The 23,053-nt window shown below is 40.9% G+C and overlaps 1 protein-coding gene across 9 annotated transcripts in view; it reads right to left on the reverse strand.

Moving 5' to 3' along the window:
- PITPNC1 (phosphatidylinositol transfer protein cytoplasmic 1) overlaps window positions 1-23,053 on the reverse strand; it is a 256,157-nt gene that overhangs the window by 142,790 nt on the left and 90,314 nt on the right. For 4 of the 9 annotated variants that reach the window (XM_089901458.1, XM_089901462.1, XM_089901461.1 and 1 more), the window contains one exon: window positions 1-23,053. This exon is cut by the window's right edge. The exons of the other annotated variants lie outside the window; for them this stretch is intronic. The gene's annotated coding sequence lies outside the window, so the exon portion shown is untranslated. 9 annotated transcript variants of the gene reach the window in all.

Below are 23,053 nucleotides of genomic sequence, written 5' to 3' on the forward strand. Positions count from 1 at the left end.
TAAAAAAAGCCACTCTGGGTAATTTGCCTTTTTCATGTTTTTCTTATGGTTTAAGTCACTCTTTATTCTATTTTAGGTGAAGCTACTCTTGAAAAAGTAATCTTGGAAATAACTTTAGACTCTGCAGTAGATTTAAGTAGTTTCTCATGCTTGCTAGTTGTGTTTTTTTTTTTAAGTATACAATTCAGTAGTTTTTAGTATATTCACAAGGCTATGCAACTGTCTCCACTATCTAATTCCAGAATATTTTCATCATCCCCAAAAGAAACTCCACACCCATTAGCGGTAACTCCCCGTTCTCCCCTCCTCCCAGACCCTGGCAACCACTAATCTACCTTCGGTCACTATGGATATGCTCATTCTGGACATTTCATATAAACGGAATCATACAGTGTGTGGCCTTTTGTGACTGACTGCTTTCACTTAGCACAGTGTGTTTTTTTTTAAGTTGAAATATAGTTGATTTACAATGTTGTGTTAATTTCTGGTGTACAGAGAAGTGATTCAGTTATACATATATATTCTTTATCATATTTTTTCCATTATGGTTTATCACAGGATATTGAATATAGCTCCCTGTGCTAGACAATAGGACCTTGTTGTTTATCCATTCTGTATATAATAGTTTGCACCTGCTAATCCCAAACTCCCACTCCATCTCTCCTCCACCCCCACCCACCCCTGCAAGCACAAGTCTGTTCTCTATGTCTATCGGTCTGTTTCTGTTTTGTAGATAAGTTCATTTGCGTCATATTTTAGATTCCACATATAAGTGGTATCATATGCTATTTGCCTTTCTCTTTCTGACTCACTTCACTTAGTGTGATCATCTCTAGGTCCATCCATGTTGCTGCAAATGGCATTATTTCATTCTTTTTTATGGCTGAATAGTATTCCATTGTATATACATACCACCTCTTATTTACCCATTCATCTGTCAACCTAAATGGACATTTAGGTTGTTTCCATGTCTTGGCTATGGTGAATAGTGCTAGCATAAAGTTTTTAAGATTCATCCATGTTGTAGCATGTATCAGTATTCCCTTCCTTTTTTACTGCCAAATAATATTCCATTATATGGCTATCCCATGTCTGTTCATTTATCACTTAAAAGATATTTGGGTAATTTCCACTTTTTGGCTATTACAAGTAATACCGCAATGAACATATATGTATGAATCTTTGTGTGGACTTGTGTCCATGTCTCTTGGGTTGATATCTAGGGGTGAATTGCTGGGTCATACGATAACTATGTTTAACCTTTTGAGGAACTGCCAGACCGTTTTCCACAGCTGGTACACCACTTGACATTCCCACCAATAATGTCTCATACTTTCTTTTTTTTTTTTAATTAATTAATTAATTAATTAATTATTTTTGGCTGCGTTGGGTCTTTGTTGCTGTGCATGGGCTTTCTTTAGTTGTGGCAAGCGGGGGCTACTCTTTGTTGTGGTGTGCAAGCTTCTCATTGCAGTGGCTTCTCTTGTTGCGGAGCATGGGCTCTAGGCGAGCGGGCTCAGCAGCTGTGGCTCGCCGGCTCTAGAGCACAGGCTCAGTAGTTGTGGCATGTAGGCTCAGTAGTTGTGGCGCATGGGCTTAGTTGCTCCGCAGCATGTGGGATCTTCCCGGACCAGGGCTCGAACCTGTGTCCCCTGCATTGGCAGGCAGATTATTAACCTCTGCACCACCAGGGAAGTCCCCTCATACTTACTTTCGATAATTTTAAGTGACTTGTAGAAAGTCAAACAAGTGACTTCAAAAACCAAGAATAAATTATGGGACAAGTGTGGCCTTGCTTGCTCATGTCACCATATTTGAAACTTGGGCACGTCTGATGAACAGACATCCTGGGCAACTGTCCAGGCTCATGGTGTCTTTTCATTAATCTGCGGGGACAACAAAGAGCTAAGTATGACAATACAGACAATTAGGAGCTAAGATAGCAGATCCAAAGGTACTAATTATACGACACACATGGAAAGTGTGCGAGGGTTAGAAAGGGAGCGGCACAGACTACAGTTGTCCAGGAGGGCATCACACAGAAAATGAGGCTTGACCTGTGTGTGGACAGGCACTAGTCTGTTAAGAAGGAAGCAGGAAGTCACAGCCTGCAAATAAATCCTGGACATTTACTTGCTCACAGCAAAACCTCACTACTTCCTAGGGCCTCTGAAGATGCACACAGAAATAATAATAAAAGCTGCCACACAAAAGGGTGTGGAGAAAAGGGAACACTCCTGCACTGTTGGTGGGAATGTAAATTGGTGCTGCAGCTATGGAGGACAGTACAGAGTTTCCTTAAAAAACTAAAAATAGAGTTACCATGTGATCCAGCAATCCCACTCCTGGGCATATTTCTGGAAAAGACAAAAACGCTAATTCAAAAAGATACATGCACCCTTATGTTCATAGCAGCACTATTTACAATAGCCAAGACATGGAAGCAACCTAAATGTCCATTGACAGATGAAAGGATAAAGAAGATGTGATATATATATACATAATGGAATATTACTCAGACATAAAAAAGAATGAAATAATGCCATTTGCAGCAACATGGATGGACCTAGAGATTCTCATACTAAGTAAGCCAGAGAAAGACAAGTATATGAAATCACTTATATGTGAAATCTAAAAAAATGATACAAAGGAACTTATTTACAAAACAGAAATAAACTCACATAGAAAACACACTTGTGGTTACCAAAGGGGAAAGGTGGGGGGATAAATTAGGAGTTTGGGATTAACAAATACACAACTACTACATATAAAATAGCTAAGCAACAAGGATTTACTGCTGTACACCAGAAACAAACACAACATTGTAAATCAACTATACTTCAATAAAAAGTTGTTTGTTTTGGAAAAAAAAAAAGCAAAGAAGAATAATGCTGCTACACGGTGCTAACTTTTCTGGGGTCAGCATGGTCCTAAAGCATTCATACTTATTTAATCCTCACAGCAACTCTATGAGATAGTAGTATTTTTATCCCTGTTTTACAAATGAAGAAACTGGTGCACACAGAGGTTGAGTAACTTGCCCAACTTCACCCAGCTAGAAAGTAGCAGAGCTGGGATTTGAACCCAGGCAGTCGAGCTCCAGGATTTACCATCCCTTGTCTCTGGCATTAATCTCCTCAGCCACTTGCTTGACGTGAAAAGCTATTTATTTATAAGGCCGGGTGAAAGTACCCTGGGAAGTAAAGTGACCTTCCTCACTCTTTCATGCTGCTGACAGTTTTAGGTGGATATTAGGAGTTTTTTAAAGAGGTGGGAGATGGCAGTGCCAACGAGAGCAAGCAGAGAAGGAGGTCACGGGAGGTTACCGGGGGGGACAAAATTAGAAGCTAAGAGCCCAAGGTTCTTGGCCCTGCTCCTGGAAACTCTTCCTCCTACACAAATTCTGACACACGGCAATTAAAGGAAGCATACCCACCCATACAAGTCCTTGAGATTTTAAAGTAAAAATTAAAATTAATGAGTCCATCTAATTTGGACTCACAAAACAGTGGGTAGAAGAAACTCCTGCAGCTGACAGCGGATGTGACAGTTATTTCATGAAAAGGAATAGAACTTCCCTGCCTGCCTTCAGATTTGAATGTTTCCAAATGTGATTGTAAACCTTAGCCTGAAACAATGTGCAGGACAGGAGTTGAATACAGATATTCTGGGGACAAAATCCCTTCAGCTTCCCCAGTCAAGCTGATGTGAGGGAAAGTGAGATGAAATATCCACTTCTCTTCACCCTTCTTGAGAGCCCAAGGCAGCGGGCTCAGACGCTCTTAACAATTGAAATTAGATTCCTAAAGGCATTGTGGAAAACAAGAATTGCATACTCAAAGGCTTCATTAAACTTTTGCAGTCATCTGAATCTAAATACACTGAAGTGATAGATGCTACCCTTTTGGTTCCCTCCCCCCCTCCCCAAGAAATGTAAAATCTGACTTACATGTATATCCCTAGTGATCAACCTTACAGGACAGTCCATAAGGCAAACCACAAACTCCTGTCCTCACTCCTAGAGTGAGGAAAAGACTCTAACCTTGAAAAATCACATCGTTCCTGGTTTTCCTCCTCTTTGGCAAGCCTCCTCCCCATTCCCAGAGGAAGACATTTCCAGAACTTCTGACAACCCTCAGAGGAGGAAGGCCTTCCTTCCTCCTCTTGGGCAGATGGTATTTGCATACTGACATATTGTAAATCTAGTCACCCAGGTAACAGGCTCCCGTTGGCAACAGCTCAACGAAGGTCAGCTTGATTCCTTCTAAAATTAGAAGTCAGACCAATCGGATTTTTAATTGTTCAAGGTAGGAGGCCCAGTTAGATGGTAAATCCAATTCTGAAAGTGAATTTTTCAACTGGGAGATTCAGCACAAATTAATAAGGGCAAGTTGGCGGGGGGAGGGCAGGGGGTAAAAAAGGCAAGTTGGAGCATTTCAACATGATAATAACATAGGTTTTGACATGTGGAAGATTTTGGCTCTGTGACTTTCCTGTTTCTATGAATAATCCTTCTACGACTCCAGTGTCCATTAGTAGATGTGTTCTTGACCTTGCATCTCCCTTAACCTTCACAGGCAATTGGTCATTAACGACTGGTAATTCCATGCCAGCTATCTCAGGCCTTCCACAGTTGGCCATCTCCAAATCCACCATGGCCCCTGTCTCTCTGCCCCATCTCTCCCTCCCTCACAGTCAAACTGCTTGGCACTAAGACCCATCTTTTCCATCCTCTTTTGTCTTGGCCCACACAGATCCCTCCTACCTGGGATTTGCTCCCTTCTTTTCTTTCCCTGACCATGGACAAGGGTCTCGGATGGGCTTCAAGGAATGCGTGAATTGTGCACAACTCCCCCCACTGTTAACTTCTCAAAAGATCCACCTCCCCGCAAAATGTTAAGAGCCACCAGCTATCTAATTACAGATGGTATCTACACTGGCATTTCCTAAAATGACTTTAAGGAATGTCAGTTCCATAGGATGTTAGTTAAATAGTGGGGAGAAAAGAGCATCATGCTCACATAAGCTTGGGAAACACTAGGTCAAGCAGGTCGGGCGGGTGTTTTTTTGTTTTTTTTGCGGTACGCGGGCCTCTCATTGTTGTGGCCTCTCCCGTTGCGGAGCACAGGCTCCGGATGTGCAGGCTCAGTGGCCATGGCTCACGGGCCCAGCCGCTCCGCAGCATGTGGGATCTTCCTGGACCGGGGCACGAACCTGTGTCCCCTGCATTGGCAGGCGGACTCTCAACCACTGCGCCACCAGGGAAGCCCAGGACAGGTGTTTTTAAGGTGGGCCTTTGCTGCACCTTAGCTGTACGGAGGTGCACTGTGCACCACTGATTTCATGGGAGACGCTTTCTCAGCAGACACTTCTCAATGTTCCCTCGGTGGCCCCTAGGAAAGCTGAGCTTTACTTCTAATCACAACTACCAAGTCATGCACTGCTTTGTGTTAGTTCCTCCATTACTCTTTTGAGCTATTTATTTTTTACTCCATATTTTTAACAATTGTTAGGAATCCTAACATTGCACTTATCACCTTATGTTGTGCTCATTTTATATCATTTTATATCTATCTCTCCTACTAACTGGAAGCCACTTGAGAGTGGAGTACACACCTTGATATCATATCCCCAATGCCAAACTGACCAGAGCTTAGACGCTCAGTATATGTTCAAATGAATGACTGAAGGAATGAATGATTGACCTTATCTCCCCAACTGGATGACAAGTTCCTTCAGAACATAAACTACATTTTAAACCTCCTATGTTCCCATAGCACCTAGAAAACAGCTTTTCATATGGCAAAAGAGTCAATAAAATTATGAAAATGTAAATCCATTAGAGAATATTTATCAAACACCAATTATGCCCTGGGCACCAAGGTTATTAAAATGATAAAGTACAGTCCCTGCCGTCAAGGAGCTTAGGTTCTAGTAAGGGAAACAGACATATAAACAAAAAATGATGATAAAATATAAATACTTGAAAAGGAAGCACAGGCTGCCTGCGAACACAAGATAGAGCCCTCGTGTATGCTTGTGGAAGCTGGGAGGGGTCAGTGCTCTATGATGCTGAGATTTGATGAGGCATCTGCCACTGGGGCCTGACCACCCAGGTCCTCAACCGGCCATGCTAAGCCACACTTTGGGGGGAAACTGGGCAAGATGCTCCTCAAGCTGAGGCATTATTCACACTTGCTCTGTCCTCAGCCCCAACAGGGGTTCCAAGCCTAGTGAGCGGCCCTCCCCGCCTGCAACTGGCAGGCCCTGCTGCCCAGGGAGAGCTGTCCTGGGGATGACAGCCAGGCAGGCAGCCTGGCCTCACTGTCTTCAGGTCCACAGCCAAAGCTCGACCCTCTATGTCTCACCACTTTGAGAGTGAAGGACGGGCAGTCCAAAGAAAGGAACACACCAAGGGAAAAGAATGGAAGCACTTCTCTCCTCCCTGAGAAGGAAGGCACGGCTGGTCTCATTCGCCCTCTTGGCCTTCAGCCCACGAATGCCAGGACTCATAACCCTCAGTTTTATGGGGAAAGCTGGGGATCCTAAGAGGCAGCATGCCAAGAAAGACAGATCATGTCCCTAGACACAAATCCAGTAAACCTTCCTCCCCTTGATCCATCCAAAAAGGCTCTCCTGCTCTTTGCAGGAGGAGGGGCGGGGGGGTGGGGGGTAGAACAACCCAACACCCAGGCCTCGGTATCTTTTCAAACTTCCGAGTTAAGGTTGAGAACCACTGGGGAAAAGGAGCAGAGAGGGCCCTTAAACGCCCAGTAGAGGCAGGTTGTTAGGACTGATTCATATAGAATTCACACCTCTATTGTCTCCAGGGGCAGGTTAGGTCAATGAATGAAGCTCATGGCTAAAATGAACAAACTGGGGTTTCCCTGGTGGCGCAGTGGTTAAGAATCCACCTGCCAATGCAGGGGACACGGGCTCATGCCCTGGTCTGGGAAGATCCCACATGCTGCAGAGCAACTAAGCCCGTGTGCCACCACTACTGAGCCTGCGCTCTAGAGCCCACAAGCCACAACTACTGAGCCCACGTGCCACAACTACTGAAGCCCGTGCGCCTAGAGTCCGTGCTCTGCAACAAAAGACGCCACCGCAATGAGAAGCCCGTGCACTGCAAAGAAGAGTAGACCCTGCTCACCGCAACTAGAGAAAGCCTGCACGCACCAACGAAGACCCAACTCAGCCAAAAATAAATAAATAAATTTAAAAATAAAATAAAATGAACAGATTCACTTTCTCGGCAAATTAAACACATGGGGCAATCCTTCACTTATACATAGAAATATGTTCAATATACAATTTTTGTCTTAGTTTCCCACTTTTAGTAGAGACATGGGTACCAGGATATATTCCTCTACCTTAAGGAAAACAACAAGGCAAGTATGACGATGAATTATAAATGATAACCAGCTGCATGGGAGAGGGAAAGGGGAAGAACCGGCGTGGGGGTGGGGCGGGCAATAGGAACCTGGAGAACCCATGCCCCGTCTAAAGGGGGTGCAGTGACCCAGCTCTAGTGGAGGCTAGTCAACATTTCCTATTACTCAAGAAAAGCTGGAAATGTAGATTTTTATATGAACATCCTACTTCTAAATGTTGGCCAAAATTAAAAAACAACTCATAACACTCTATAAACATGAGAAACTGATGAGCTACATTTAGCCACATTAGTTTGTAACCTCTGATTACATGTAACTCGGTTACAATAAAGAGAGAAAACAGATGTGCACAAGCAGAATAATACTGGAAAGTGTTATATTCGGAGCCAAGCTGCCTTATTAATGTTTGAGCCCCAAGACAATTATGGGAATGCAGAAGATATAAGAACACTGTTAATGTTTTAGCATAGTTCCATTTTCAAAGGCTTTCTCCATATCCTCACCATCTCAATACTGACACTGGCCAGGAAGCATAATTTAGAAAACAAAGAGTACACTTTTTTATAGCAATAATAACAATAGTTAGTGTTTCCCAAACGTTTACACTGTATGAAGCAAGGACTAAATGCTTTACATAACAATTATCCCATTTAATCCTGAAGGCAACCCTTTGTTGTAGGCAAAATTACCATCTCAGTTTTCAGATGAGGAAACTGGGGCATAGAGAAGTTAGGAAAATTATCAAAAGTCACACAGATATGTGGAGCAGCTGGGACTCACCCCAGGTCTCTCCCACCAAAAGTCCTGGGCTGGACATCACTCCTTCCAGCTCTGAGGCAGGAAGTGGTAGTCAGCACAGGGGTTCTAAAGAGACGGAACAGATTTCCCATCCTGACAGGTAGAGCACAGAAATGAGGAATTGAAGTGCACAGCCAAGTAGAAGCTGGGGAAGGACTCAAAGAAATACAAATGGCCAATAAACAAATGAAAAATATTCAACCTCAAGTATTCAGTATCACTACAGAATTTTACAATGGGAAGACATGTAAAAAAAACTTTTTTAACACAAACTAAAACTTCTCACCTATCAGATTAGTAAAGATGAAAAAGGTTTGCCAGTGTTGGTGAGGTGGAGGGAACAGACCCTTGATCACACTGGTGGGAGAGCAAGTGATTAAATCCTTTAGGAAGATGATTTTATCTATTAAAATTTAAGATGTTTATATCATTTGACCTAGTTACTCTACCTAGGAATTTTTCCTAGAGAAACTGTTTTGCCATTGTGCAAAGATTTATATGCTTCAGCTTATTCATGGCTTCATTCTATGCAATAGCACAAAGCTGGAAAAACTCCAATTGTCTATCAATGGGACCAGCTAGACAAATCAAGGTACATCCAAATAATGAAATACAATACAGCCATTAAATCATGAAATAGATCTCTACGTGCCGAAATGGAAAGAGGCTCCAGATGCATAGTTAAGTGGGAAAAAAAAAAAAGTACGCTGCAAACAGTAGGTATAGCAGGAGTTTCAGTAAAGTGCACACACATGTACTAGTATATGAATGGGGGAAAAAACTAAAAAAAATTATATAGTCAATTGTTAACGATAATTACCTAAGAGAGGATTGTGGGAAATGTACTTCTGTAAGGTTTGAAGCTTTTATAAAAAGCATGTGTTTTTCAATTAAAGAAATAAGTTGGGGGCTTCCCTGGTGGCGCAGTGGTTGAGAGTCCGCCTGCTGATGCAGGGGACGCGGGTTTGTGTCCCGATCCAGGAAGATCCCACGTGCTGTGGAGCGGCTGGGCCCGTGGGCCATGGCCGCTGAGCCCGCACGTCCGGAGCCTGTGCTCCACAACGGGAGAGGCCACAACAGTGAGAGGCCTGTGTACCGCAAAAAAATAAAATAAAATAAAAAAAAAGAAAAGAAATAAGTTGGTATGGAAAAGGTGACCCTATGCTGAAATTGCAAGGCAGGATTCCTATTCCTGGGGTGTACGGTACACAGAATAAGAAAGGGACCTGAGGGTGTTTATTGACATGGGCAGTTGCACAGGTTGTGTACTGCACAAGAGCACCCTCTTGAGTTGTACAGGGCTTGGGGCATTAGATAGGCTCTTGAAACAAGAACTCAGAAAGGTAACCAAAGCAAGAGTCTTGGCATCTATGCAGGACAAGAGGTTATCAGAAGGTGGCCCAGAGAAGAGAGGTAGAAGTTACCCAAAATAGGGAGAAACTCCTATCTTTTCAAAGTAATTTGCAAAGCTCTGCATAAAGTGAGACTGTGTAGTTAGAACTGTTGAAGTAAATCTGCCTCCAATTTGAGTGGATTGTGTCCTAGAATTTCCTTTTCAGGCTAAAGTGTTTTGAAGCTCCCATAGAAATAATATCATTAGGTCAGCCTGGGGAAGGCTAACTGACCCACAATTTTCCTAAATAAAAGTCCAATCACCATTTCTAATAATGTTTCTTAAAAAGAAATGCATTGAGTTCCAGCAGTGTGTGAGGAAATGAGGAACTTAATTCCTCTTCCTTGCCCTCAAATAGTGGAATGTTCCCCAAAGTATGTTCCTCTTACATCTAAAGGATGTGAATATTATGTTCCACTTTAAAACATTTTTCCCCCTTTTGATCAGAGAGCTCCATAATCAAATAAGTCTGAGAGAAACTGGTTCAAACCAAGTTGAACAGGTTTTATTTTATCTTATTTTAGTTTTTAACTGTGGTAAAATATACATCACAGAAAATTTACCATTTTAACCATTTTAAAGTATACTATTCAGTGGCATTAATTACTGTCACAGAATGGTGCAACCATCACCAGAACTTTTTCACCATCCCAAACAGAAACTCTTTACCCACGAAACACTAACTTGCCATCCCCTTCCCATCCCCCCACCCCTGGCAACCACCATTCTACTTCCTATCTCTATGAATTTGCCTATTTTAAGTACTTCATATAAGTGGAATCATACAATAGTTGTCCCTTTGTATGTTTTGTAAGGACACTGAAGTTTCTGGCTCGGTTAACTGGTAGGATGGGGAAAAGGGACTATGTTCCGGGGCTCGAGAGAGGAGGAGGAGGAGCAGACTTCAGAAGGAAGACAGAAGTTTCTGTGAAGTTGAGGAGTCAGGAAACAACTAGGTGAAGGTGACCTGGACATACTTAAACACATACTGGTTTGGAGTCTATAAAAAAGACCTAGGCTGGACCACTGAAATGGACAGCATCCTGAAGGATGGTACAGCCAAGGCAGAATAGGGATGGGAGGCAGGACCCAGTAGCATCCAGCAATTAGCGGGAGAGGAAGGAAGAAAGCCTGGGGAACACAACTGAGAAGGCTCAGCCAGAGACACAGAAGGAACCAGGAGCATGCCTCCTAAGGGTTCCCCTGCCTCTGGTCTCCGGCCTTGCATTCAACCTATTCGTTTTGGAATCACCTGTCTAGAGCACAGATTTACTGTTGATCTGATTCTCTCACCCCAAATTTAAAACCTTCAATGTTTTCCCCCAATAGGCAGAGCAAAATCTGGCCTCCTTACCAAAGTTTCAAGATCCTCTCAGCCCTGCCTCTCTCACCAACCACCCCACTTCATTTGCTGTGTTCCCGCTCAATACTGCACATTTTTTCAATGGGCTCTTCTGCTTGGTGTACGCATCATTCTTTCTGCGTATTTGCCTATTAATATTTGGCCCTCATTTCAAGGCCCAGCTTCCATCTTACCTTTTCTGAGAGGTCAAAGTGGATTCCTGAAATGGGGATGATTGTGCCTATTCCCTATAATCCTACAGAGCTGCACTATATCCTTAAAAAACAACAAAATCATACTATTATCTGGTTATTAAATTGATTTGTTTTCCTTATAGAAAAATTAGAATGTGGTAAAGGGTTTTCTTACTCATCCAGAAATAAACAATAGTAACATTTAGGTACGTGTTCTTTTTAGTCTTTCAAAATGTTTTTAAGCTAAATTAGAAATTATACTAAATATATCACTTCGTAAAGTGCTTTTCCTAACTGAATATATTATTATCAGCATTTCCCATATCTTTAAATATTCTTCAAAAATTATTAATGGCTGCACAAGATATCCCTTGTATGGACATAATTTAATGAGCCCCCAATTACCAAATAAGAATTTAAAAATTTTTTGTTTACCCCAGTGCATTACACATAATAAGTATACTTATACATAGTAAGTATTGAGAAGATGTTTGTTGAATTGAATTTTTATCATTGATAGAAGACAACAGCAATTGCCAATTCCTGTTCTGAATTTACTCTAGCATTCAAATAGCAAATAATTTGTTTGTTTATTTATTTAATTTTGGTCTCGCCACGCGGCTTGCGGGATCCTAGTTCCCCAACCAGGGACTGAACCTGGGCCCTCGGCAGTGAAACGTGGAGTCCTAACCACTGGACTGCCAGGGACTTCCCGCAAATAAATTATTTAAATGGAAAAAAGTTTTTTTCAGTTTGTATGATAACATGGACTTGCAGAATTTATAAACTTTTGTCAGAAAAGCCAATTAAAACTGAAGAAACTACTACTTTCCCCAGCCCATGAGGGCCACCACATCTTCTTCCAAAGACTGAAATCCATGATTAAGGCAGTGATGTGGACAAAACAAACAAAATCGTAAATCTATAGAGAGACTGTATATTCAGAAAACTTCTATAGATCTTTAGCATCATCTAATCTGGAAGTTTGTGTAAAATCTTACTTCATCTTTTTTTGTTTCCCCTTTCTTCAGTATTTCTCTTCACATTAAAATATATTGGCACTTTTTCAGTTGGTAAAAGCCAGTTAAATAGGATTTACGCACTTGCCCACGATCAAGTGAACTTTCCTTTTCACTAACTGGTCTACCTGGCACACAGTTGTATCTCCCCAGCATAACGACTTAAGGAAGGAAGGAGAGAAAATGGAAAGGAACTGAATGGGACTGAGATCAGCCCAGTGCCCATGAGGGCAGGCAAGGGGTTTCAAGGATGGGGTAACAACAGAGGGCCAACTGGAAAAAGCATACAGCCAAAAAGCCATGATGGAAGCCCCAGTGCAAATCAGGTAAAGAGGTAGAGCTGCTGGCCAGAATAGAAAGAAACGTCGGCAAACAAATTTGGGAAGAAAAGAGAGTTACTCCACAATTTTATGTATGGCCCAGCTGGCATCTGTGTGAATAGGTACACGTGCAAGTGGCTTCCCTGGTGGCGCAGTGGTTAAGAATCCGCCTGCCAATGCAGGAGACACAGATTCGAGCCCTGGTCCGGGAAGATCCCACATGCCGCAGAGCAACTAAGCCCGTGCGCCACAACTACTGAGCCTGCGCTCTAGAGCCCGCGTGCCACAACTACTGAAGCCCACGTGCCTAGAGCCCATGCTCCAACAAGAGAAGCCACCGCAATGAGAAGCCCACACACCGCAACGAAGGGTAGCCCCCGCTCGCCACAACTAGAGAAAGCCCGCCTGCAGCAAGAAAGACCCAACACAGCCAAATAAATAAATAAATAAATAAAATTGTATTAAAAAAGCAGCAATATTGTAACAAATTCAATAAACACTTAAAAAAAAAAAGGTACACATGCAGAGGTTCAAACACATCCCTTTCTCTGAAACTACTATTTGAAGATCTCCTCTAGATGTCTAAGAAGTATCAAAATTAAGAGCTCAAGACAGAAAACATCTAGTAGTGTACAGTGAAACCAGCAAAATAGTTATGTCTAAATAATCACTATAAATATGAAATACTGACTGAAAATTAAAATTTTAAAGTATAATATTCAATGCAAAAAAAGTACTAATAACATTCTGAGAGCTTACATGTTTTATTGTATGTGGAGGTGGCTTGAAGGAACATAAATGAAGAAGGGGAGGGAAGACAAAAAATATTGTTCCACGTATTGATTACCTTGACCTCGATAATCAGAAAAAGTAAAGGTTGAGAATGCTTTTTGCAAAGTTTAAAGGAAGAATTAAAACAGGATGTGATGCTGCGGAGCGGCTGGGCCCGTGAGCCATGGCTGCTGAGCCTGAGCGACCGGAGCCTGTGCTCCGCAACAAGAGAGGCCACGACGGTGAGAGGCCCGTGCACGGCGATGAAGAGGGGCCCCCGCTCACCGCAACTAGAGAAAGTCCTCGCACAGAAACGGAGACCCAACATAGCCAAAAATAAATAAATAAATAAATTTATTAAAAAAAAAAGATTTAGCAGACAACAAACAAAAAGAAGTGATCTTGATTCACGATAACAAGGGCTATATTTTCTTTTTATGTGTTCATGGAACATTTATAAAAACTAATCATAGTAAACCACAATAAAAACCTAAATAAATTCCAAACGAAACTATACAGGACTCACTGTCACGCCTTCCCTCACCCCTCAAAAAAAACCTCACTTAAAATAGCATAAGTCTAGATCAAAATCCCAACAGTTGGAATTTTTTTTTTTTGCCATGCTGCGCAGCTTGTGGGATCTTAGTTCCCCAACCAGGAATTGAACCCAGCAGTGAAAGCACTGAGTCCTAACCAATGGACCACCAGGGAATTCCCCCACACTTGGAAATTTAAAAGAACTTTTTGATAAACTTTTGGTTATGATAGAAATAGAAACTACAGCTATAAACAATTAAAAAATAGAAAATAACAATAGGAACACTATATATTAAATATTAGGCGATATAGGCAAAGCGGCTATCAGAAACAAGATAAGCAGATAGGAACATGACTATTTTATAAGTCTTAGGCTTAAAGGAAACTAAGTCCAAATTTAGATGCCATTTAAATATTATATGTACATATAAACATATACACATTAGAGAGAGAGGAAGGAAGGGAGGGAGGGAGGAAGGAAGGGAGAAAAAGACTCTCCAAAATATTAAGAGTAAGAAAAAAATATTGAGTAGTTATCTCTGGGTTGTGAATTTCTTTTTCTTTTTTTTTTGAATTTCCTAAATATTCTCAATGAGAATGCACCACTTTTATAATCAGAACAAAATAAAACAAAAGCTCAACAAAACATAATTTACAGTCATCAGAGGGCAGGAACAACACAAAACACCATCTTGCCAAAGTAATCAAGGCAATTAAAATTCTCTCCTTTTAAGACTTTTAAGCTCTAGCCTGTTGATGGCTGTTACAAGCCTGTTTTTACTGTTTCAGCACAGTTCCATCCTCTGGTCTTGTGCCTGGATGTCAGGTATGGTGTGCAGAGGCTGCCAACTCCTAATCATTATCGTCTCTTTTTAGGGAAAATCAAGCATTCAGACACGTGGGGAACCACGGACAGTATGGTGACTGCTATTTTAAGGTTAACAGTGTCATATATAGCAGCATTTGCATTACAGAATTGATGGGGAAAAAATAGAATGGCTGAAGAGAATTTCCTCTTTTGTTGTATGTTATTTTGGTTTCTTGTTTTTTAAAAAACAAATAAGTGGGAGTTAATATAAATGGCATTTCAAATATCACAAGCCACCCCAGACAGCAATTTGAATCCACATGAAAAAAGAGTGCCAATAAAGGTAATTATGTAACCAAAAAAATAGTATAAACATATATTTATCCTTTCTTGTCTTAACTGATTTAAAAAGCAATAGTATAAAACAGTATGTCTAGAATTGTACTGTTGGGCCTATAATGGATAGAAATGTAGTATATTTGACGATAACTGCACAGAGGAGATGTGTGTGAAGAAAGAAAGCTATATTAGAGGAAGGGAATGGTACCAGATGGTAACTCATATCCGCCGACACCAATGAAGACAGCCAGAAACGGTAAATAAATAGGTTAATATAACAAACTCTATAAATATATACTCTCCATTTCTTCTCTCAGCTTCTTCAAATGACTTAAAATTATATAAAGTAATAATTATAACAATGTACTGTGGGCTTTGTAACACACACAGCTGTAATACATATAATAATAATAGAACAAAAAGAGGGAGGAGGACTAAAGTTTCCATGTCTCATTGGAATTAAGTCACTATAGTATAAATCTGAAATAAATTCTGATACATTATGATGTATATGGTAAGCCTAAGAGTAAATACTAAGAAAATAACTTTTTAAATAGTTTTAAAAAACTCATTAAAATAATGTAAGTGCTACACTAAAAAATATTCACTCAATGCAAAAGAAAGCAGTGAAGGGAGATAGAGGAACATAAAAAGACGTAAGACATGAGATATAGAAAGCAAAAGGTAAAACAGCAGATGCAAATCCAACTATATCAATAATACTAAATGTGAGCTGATTAAGCAATCCAAAGCAGAGATAATCAGGCTTGATAAAAAAAAATCCAGCAACAAGAGGGACTTCCCTGGTGGTCCAGTGGGTAAGAATCCACACTCCCAATGCAGGGGGCCAGGGTTCGATCTCTGGTCAGGGAACTAGATCCCACATGCATGCTGCAACTACGAGTTTTCATGCCTCAACTAAAAGTCCACATGCCGCAACTAAAACATGCTGCAATGAAGATCCCGCATGCCACAACTAAGACCCGGTGCAGCCTAAATAAATAAACATTTTTTTTTAAAAAAAGACCTATCTATAAGCTGTCTACAAGAGAATTTAGATGCAAAGTTACAAATTGGTTGAAAGTATAGATGGGAAAAAAAAATCATGCAAACAGTAGCTATAAGAAAGCTGGAATAGCTGCATTAATATCAGACAAAGTAGAATTTAAAACAGAAACACTACCAGAAATAAAGGGGACATTTTTTAAATTATGAAGCAGAGAATTAAAAAAAAAACTTTTTACTGGAGTATAGTTGATTTACAACGTTGTGTTAGTTTCTGCTGTACAGCAAAGTGAATCAGTTATACATATACATATATCCACTCTTTTTTAGATTCTTTTCCCATATAGGTCATTACAGAGTATTGAGTAGAGTTCCCTGTGCTCTACAGTAGGTCCTTATTAGTTATGCATTTTATATATAGTAGTGTGTATATGTCAATCCCAATCTCCCAATTTATCCCTCCTCCCCTTTCCCCCCACCCCCGGTAACCATAATTTTGTTTTCTGCATCTGTGACTCTATTTCTGTTTTGTAAATAAGTTCATTTGTATCATTTTTTTAGATTGCACATATAAGCATTATCATTTGATATGTGTCTTTCTCTGTCTGACTTACTTCACTTACTATGATAATCTCTGGGTCCATCCATGTGGATGCAAACGGCATTATTTCTTTTTTTTTGAATTTAATTTTATTTATTTTTTTATACAGCAGGTTCTTATTAGTTATCCATTTTATACATATTAGTGTATATATGTCAATCCCATTCTTTTTTATGGCTGAGTAATATTCCACCTTTTCTTTATCCATTCATCTGTCAATGGACATTTAAGTTGCTTTCATGTCTTGGCTATTGTAAATAGTGCTGCTATGAACATTGGGGTGCGTGTATCTGTTCGAATTAGAGTTTTCTCCAGATATATGTCCAGGAGTGGGATTGCTGGATCATACAGTAGTTCTATTTTTAGTTTTTTAAGGAACCTCCATACTATTTTCCATAATGGTTGTACCAATTTACATTCCAACCAACAGTGTAGGAGGGTTCCCTGTTCTCCACATGAAGAGGGACAATTTATAATGACAAAAAGGTCAACTCATCAGGAAGATACAATTATAAACACGTATGCCCCTAAGAGAGCCCTGAAATACATAAAGCAAAAATTAATGGGAGAAATAGATTATTAAACTATAACAGTTGGAGACTTCAAAACCCCACTCTCAATAATGGATAGAACAGTTAGGCAGAAGATCAACAAGGAGACAAAAGACATGAACACCATAAACCAACCAGACCTAACAGAACAGAACACTCCACCCAACACAGCAGAATACATTCTTTTCAGTGCAGAAGGAACAGTCTCCAGGATAGACCAATTGCTAGACCATAAAACAAACTTCAATAAATTTAAAAGGACTGAATTCACTCAAAGCATGTTCTCTGACAACAATGGAATGAAATTAGAAATTTGAGGGCTTCCCTGGTGGCCCAGTGGTTAAGAATCTGCCTGCCAAAGCAGGGGACATGGGTTCGAGCCCTGGTCCCGGAAGATCCCATATGCCACGGAGCAACTAAGCCTGTGCACCACAACTACTGAGCCTGTGCTCTAGAGCCTGCAAGCCACAACTACTGGGCCTGCGTGCCACAACTACTGAAGCCTGCATGCCTAGAGTCTGCAGTCTGCTCTGCACCAAGAGAAGCCACTGCAACATGCACTGCAACGAAGAGTAGCCCCTGCTCACCACAACTAGAGAAAGCCCGCGCGCAGCAATGAAGACCCAATGCAGCCAAAAATAAAAAATAAAATAAATAAATTTATTTTTTAAAAAAAGAAATTTGAGAAATTCACAAATAGGTGTAAATAAAACAACTCACTCTTAAATAACCAATGGGTCAAAGAAGAAATCACAAGAGAAATTAGTAAATACTTTTAAAGGAATAAAAATTAAGACACAACGTACCAAAACTTATGAGATGCAGCTAAAACAGAGAAAAATCAATGAATCCAAAAGCTGGTGCTTTGAAAAGATCAACAAAATTGACAAACTTTTAGCTAGACTGACCAAGAAAAAAAGACAGATGACTCAAATTATGAATATCATTAAACACTGTTTTGTTAAAATATGTTTTCCAGGTCCTTTTGCCCCAGCGAGGAATGGGTTCTAGAGAGATTTTAGCCATTTCCTTATAACTTTTCAGCAGAAGTTTGAAATTGTGCTCTTTAATAGTTTTGCACATGTGGCTGCCAGTTCCTGGAATAGCAAAGCAATTATTGCCTCTGTGCCTTTTTAGCTGCTTTGCTTTTTAGATAAGACCTGTTTGGCACCAACCTGAGAAAATGTGAAGATCTGAGTGGCTGTTTTGTTTATACAATGTTGGCGTGTTTTCATTTCTCTAAACTTCCAGACAGATACAAAAGAAAATGAAAATGACTTATGTTCAATAGAGTGGTCAAGTGGTCCTCTGGGGAAGGATGCTCCACAGACTCCTGGAAGGTTGGAGAAAATACCAGGGCTGCAAAGAACTTACCCAGAAACACTTTTCCTTTCAAATCCGAGTCCCTTCCGTACACTCATTCGTGAGAGGAAGCGGTTCTATATGTGATAATTTCTCCCACCTTCCGCCCAGTTCTACAAGTGGGATATCCAAAGTATCATCCTGGGTGCCTCCCTACCCCATCCCCCAGCACATCCCGGAGATTTATTTCCCAATAACTCTCACCTCCACTGATTCTCTCCATCCCACAGCTGTTGCCCTGGTCAAAGATACAACCACTGCTGGACCCCATAATAGCTTCCGAAGAGGAGTGCTCCAATCTACTCTTGTCCCTATCCGTTTCCTTCTCCTCACTATAAATCTGTTTTTGTTGCTTCCTAAGACAAAGCCCTTCGACTGCTCTTGGAATAAAGCCCCAGGCTTCAGCATGGCCCATGATGGACGCCCTGACTGACTGGGTACCTCATCTAACTGGAGCATGTACCCGCCTCTCCTTTCTAGTTTTGTGTTACAGATACACTGGCCTGCTCCCCTCCTCCTAGGATCTTTTGAACGCACAGTTCTCTCAACCTCTATCGCTTTACCTAATTAGCATCACCCGACTGAGCTCACTCAAACTTCCCCAGGCACATTCCTGAGTACCCGAGACCAGACCCAGTCTCCCTGTCAGAGCCTCCTCATAACCCCTTGTCCCTTCCTTCTTGAGAAAGGGTTACGGTGAGGCCAGGATTGACAAATGCACCGACTATCCCCTGGCAGACATCACTTAGTGTCAATAGTCTAAATGCCCCGAGAAACCTCTTGAACAGCTCCCACAGATTGATCAGCCTGACAGTTTTACGTTTTAGCGCTTTGGTGCCTGAGCCAAACTACTCCTTAAATCTTCAATATCCTAAATTTTCCAAACTCCTTAAGTAGCTTGCATTGTTACCCTCCCAAGCTGCTTTCATACACCTAAATCAAATTTGCATTACAATTTAAAGCCATTTCCTGGAATAGGCTGTGCTTTACTAAAAATCCAGAGAGCTGAGAACAGCCTAGTGACCTAAAAAAAAAAAAAAAAGCACAGTAAATCCTACAACACTGATTATGACTTCATGAAATAAGAGAAGAAAAACACTAAGGAATAATTCATAACCCTATGATGCAACTACGGTAATAGGATTATTTACTTAATCACACAAACTTTCATCTTATTACTTTACAGTTAGTCCATATAACATTTTCAGAGTGCTGAACGCTATGGTACATCTAATGGGCTTCAATTACAACATTAAGGTCTAACGTTTACTGAACAAATTTACTATGTGCCAAAGATTGTCTAACAGCTTTTCACACACTAACACATTTAATCCTCATTAACAACGCTGAGGTAAGTGCAATTTATGATCACCCCCATCGCACAGATGAGAAAACTGAGGCACAGGCAAAGTAGAAGAAGAAAATTAAGATATTTTCAGACATGCTAGGATTCAGAAAGTTTATCTCTCCTGTACTTTTTCTTATTCGGAATTTCCAAGAGGGTATACCCATTCAAGAGGCTTCAAAATAAGGGAAAAAGACGATGACAAGAAATTCAATAAAATGTTGAGCCAAGGCAGTTAAACTGAGGACAGTGGCTGGTGGGTTGGGACAAGATGATGGTGGCTCTGAGAAGTTAGGGGATGTCTCGTAACCGAGAGCATGGTAATCACACTAGATGATGAAAGAGCATTATTTTTTGTCCACATGAAAAAGAAAGATAAGTAGGAACTCCAGGAAAACAAAACAGCTGTAGTTGATAGTACAAAACAGAGAATTCATTTGGACCTTGATGCATGAAATACTGTTTTTTAGGTGGTCTGTGATGTTAATCCTGTAGAGAAGATAATATAACCCTAGTGCCTGGGCCTGCAGTGAAAATGTTTACACAGCAATAATCACATGAATGTTGTTCCTCGGTGTTCAACTTTTAGAAACAACCTAAAGACATTAAGAATAGAGAATGGCAATTAAGAGTTTTTTAATTGAGATAGAATTCATAGATCATAAAACTCTTTTTTTTCCCCCACCACATGGCTTGTGGAATCTTAGTTCCCCGACCAGGGATTGAATTGCACCCTCGGCAGTGAAAGCTCGGAGTCTTAACCACTGGACCACCAGGGAGTTCCCTAAACTAACTCTTTAAAATATAATATCCAGTAGTTTTTAATATATACACACAACGTTCTATAACCATGCCCACTACTGTATCTAATTTCAGAACATTCTCATTACTCCCAAAAGAAGTCCCGTACCCACGAGCACTTAATTCCCATTCTCCCTAGCCTATGGCAACCAGTAATCAGTTTTCTGTCTCTATGGATGTGTCTGTTCTAGACATTTCATATAAATGGAATCACACAATATGTGGCTTTTTTTTTTTTAATATGTGGCCTTTTGTGTCTGGATTCTTTCACTTAGCATGATATTTTCAAGGTTTATCCATCTTGTAGCATGTATCAGTACTTCACACCTTTTTTTTTTAATTTAATTTTATTTTGGCTGCGTTGGGTCTTTGTTGCTGCACGCGGGCTTTCTCTATTTGTGGTGAGTGGGGGCTATTCTTCGTTGCGGTGCACAGGCTTCTCATTGCGGAGGCTTCTCTTGTTGCAGAGCACAGGCTCTAGGCACTCGGGCTTCAGTAGTTGTGGCATGTGGGCTCAGTATTAGTGGCTTGCAGGCTCTAGGGCACGCGGGCTTCAGGAGTTGTGGCACGTGGGCTCAGCAGGTATGGTGCACAGGCTTAGTTGCTCTGCAGCATGTGGGATCTTCCCGGACCAGTGACCGAACCCATGTCCCCTGCATTGGCAGGTGGATTCTTAACTACTGCTCCACCAGGGAAGGCCCACTCCATACCTTTTTATGCCAAATAATATTCCATTATATGGATATGCCATATTTATTTATCTAGAATGTTGACAGGTAAAAGTGGGAGAAAAGGTACTCAACATCACTAATCATCAGGGAAATGCAAATCAAAACCACAATGAGGGCTTCCCTGGTGGCGCAGTGGTTGAGAGTCCGCTTGCCGATGCAGGGGACACGGGTTCGTGACCCGGTCCGGGAATATCCCACATGCCGCGGAGCGGCTGGGCCCATGGGCCATGGCCGCTGAGCCTGTGCGTCCGGAGCCTGTGCTCCGCAACGGGAGAGGCCACAACAGTGAGAGGCCCATGTACTACAAAAAAAAAAAAAACAAAACACCACAATGAGACATCCCCTCACATACTTTAGGATAGCTACTATCAGAAAAACAGAAGATGACAAGTGTTGACGAGGATGTGGAGAAATTGGAACAATTGTGGCGGGAATGTAAAACAGTGCAGCTGCTATGGGAAACAGTATGGAGGAGAGGTTCCTCAAAAAATTAAAACTACCATATCCAGAAGCAATCTCGCTTCTGGGTATATATCCAAAAGAACTGAAAATACAATCTCAAAGAAATATTTGACACCCATGTTCACTGCAGCATTATTCACAATAGTCAAGACATGGAAGCATCTGTCCATCAATGGATGGATAAAGAAAATGTGGTGTAAACATACAATGGAATATTATTCAGCCATAAAAAAAGAAATCCTGCCATATGCTACAACATGGATGAACCTGAGGACATTATGCTAAGTGAAATAAGCCAATCACAAACTAGATAAACATCGCATAATTCCACTTAAATAAGGTATCTGAAGTAATCAAACCCATAGAAACGAAACTAGAATAGTGGTCACCAGGGTTACCAGAGAATGAGTATAGAGTTTTAGTCATGTGAGGTGAAAAAGCTCTAGATTTGTTGTACAACAATGCGCATAAAGTTCATAATACTGTACTATATATTTAAAAACTTTTAAGAGGGTAAATTCATGTCATGTGTTTTTTACCACAAATGAAAACAAACAAACAAAAGAAGTGCTGAGAGTGGAGAGGATGTATAGGGCTGAAGAGGGCATGGCTGTTAGTGGTGGGGAAAATGAGCCTAGCGCCCAGCAGGGGGGCAGACCTCGAAGGAAAAGGCTCGTCTTTATAAGGAGAGACTGTGATCTTGTCAGAAAGATCCCTCTGGCAGCAGTAAGGAAAACAGCGTTTTGCAGTAGTCTTTCTCCACCACTAGAAGGTAAGTTCCTTGAGGAGCGAATGAGGTCTTGTCTTTGGTATTAGGTAAGCTAGAGTTGCCAGGTTCAACGAAGAAAAATACAGGACACCCAATAATATCTGAATTTCAGATAAACAACAAATAATTTTTTTAGTATTAATATCTCCCATGCAATACTTGGGACATACTTATACTAAAAAAATTATTTTTTGTTTCTCTGTAACTCAAATTTAACTGGGCATCCTATATTTTATCTGACAACTCTATAGACAGCCAGTAAATATGGTGAAAGAGGAGGAAACAGAAATAACTGAGAAAAAAGAGATCATGGAACACTGCTGGTAGGACTATGAAGTGATACGGCTTTTGGGAAGGCATGATGGCAACGTCTGCCAAAATTGAAGATGTGCATATTTTTATTTTTTTTAATTTTTTATTTTTTTGGCCACGCCAAACAGCATGTGGGATCTTAGTCCCCTGACCAGGGATCGAACCCGTGCCCCCTGCATTGGAAGAGCAGAGTCTTAAC

This window comes from Delphinapterus leucas, chromosome 19 (genome assembly GCF_059928025.1).
Source record: "Delphinapterus leucas isolate spDelLeu-1000000601 "Yukka" chromosome 19, BTC_Dleu_Yukka2, whole genome shotgun sequence".
Taxonomy (NCBI): Eukaryota; Metazoa; Chordata; class Mammalia; order Artiodactyla; family Monodontidae; genus Delphinapterus; species Delphinapterus leucas.